Source organism: Sinocyclocheilus rhinocerous, unplaced genomic scaffold (genome assembly GCF_001515625.1).
Source record: "Sinocyclocheilus rhinocerous isolate Xijiao unplaced genomic scaffold, SAMN03320098_v1.1 scaffold2771, whole genome shotgun sequence".
Taxonomy (NCBI): Eukaryota; Metazoa; Chordata; class Actinopteri; order Cypriniformes; family Cyprinidae; genus Sinocyclocheilus; species Sinocyclocheilus rhinocerous.
The window spans coordinates 71,409-73,007 of NW_015659695.1; the positions used below are offsets into that span (position 1 = coordinate 71,409).

Genomic DNA, 1,599 nt, shown 5'->3' on the forward strand with positions numbered 1-1,599 from the left:
GGCTTCACGTGTCGTGTTTGTTGTTTGTTTTTTTCAATTATAATACGTTTTCTTACAAGCCAAATGACTGAGACGAGCGTGGAATACAGAGCTTGAGGTTTGCATTTGTCAGTCAGATTGTCTTTTAGCATCAGGATTATTTGTAAGCGGGAAAAAAGGTTGAGCTGAAACTTTTGATTCACTAGCAGCAGAGCAGCACTACGTCTTCCCTTGTCAGCGCATGAACACGCTAAATTAATGAACTGCATTTTGTTTGGAAATGCTCTGTACGCAGCATGATATATTGCTTTTCACATTCTCCTTTGTCTCGGCCAGAAAAGCCTTTGTTGCAGCTTCTGTTCAGCTTTGTGCGTTTGCTGAGCAAATGAGTCTCTGAGACACATATGCAAATCTCAACCCGGTTCTGTAAACAAAAGCCCAACGGCTGTCCTGGTCTCAAGCGTCCGTCTGACCCCCGCACACTCTCACGCTCATCTGGAGCCAGACGCTCGGTTTGTGTTTAGCTGCACATTTAGGCCGTTTTCTCCGAGCGGAGACTGACGTCAGAAAGACCAGCCGCCGTTTGAAAGTGGAAACATTTAGTGAGCGAGACGATGAGGAGGAGAAAGAAGCAGCTAATTCTGGATGTGTTATTCTCTCGTCTGCTTGATATTGTTTTTGGAGAGAAAACGTCCACAGACCGCAGACTGGTGAATAAACTGACCTCATTTAGCCTCATCTGTGTGTGTGTGTGTGTGTGTGTGTGTCTCACACACACACACAAGATTGACCTCAGATCAGTGTCTCACACACACACACACACACACACACACAGCTGATAAGAGTTTCTGCAGTATGTACTCAAGTATATGCACTGATTAACCCGATGACACCACACACACACACACATCAGATCACACACGTGACGATGCAATGCGCTCAGTCTTCCATCTCCCAAGATGAATGGAGTGGCTATATCTAATTTTTGACTCATTATTAGATAGATATAGATATACATATAGATCTGACTGACAAAAGCTCAGGCGTTTATACGAGGAAATGAACTGAAAACGCAAACAACCAAACTATATGTACAAAAGTACCAGTTCACACCTGTGTTTCAATCGTATAAACTCAAGCACTAGTCATGCTAATTTCATCTGTTGAGAAACAACCAATATGTGCTAAAGATTCTGTTGAAACACATCCAGTGAAGCTCCAAATGTCTGACAACAACAGTGACAATGCTTCTGACGTCAGTGATCAATGAGGGAATCATAGTTAACCTGTGTGTGTGTGTGTGTGTGTGTGTGTGTGTGTGTAACAAACATTTCAAATCATCTTTCCCTGAAAGAGCATCAAATAGCCCTGCAGCACTTAGCAATGGTCAAAAAAAATGCAAATTACATTTGCATTGGGAATTAAATGCCACATGAGTGTCAAATGACAGCAGGTGAATCCAGCGGCATGATGGGAAATAAATAGACGGCTGTGATCAGAAAGCAGTGCCTCTACATCACATCCACTGGATCTACACTGAACCCTCCACTGGACACACACACACACACTCACACACACACACACACACACACACACACACACACACACACACACACACAC

At 43.4% G+C, this 1,599-nt stretch overlaps 1 protein-coding gene across 1 annotated transcript in view; it reads right to left on the reverse strand.

The window, feature by feature from the left end:
• LOC107724002 (receptor-type tyrosine-protein phosphatase delta-like) overlaps positions 1 to 1,599 on the reverse strand; it is a gene marked incomplete at its 3' end in the record, with an annotated part of 266,996 nt that overhangs the window by 70,738 nt on the left and 194,659 nt on the right. The gene's annotated exons all lie outside the window — the stretch shown is intronic.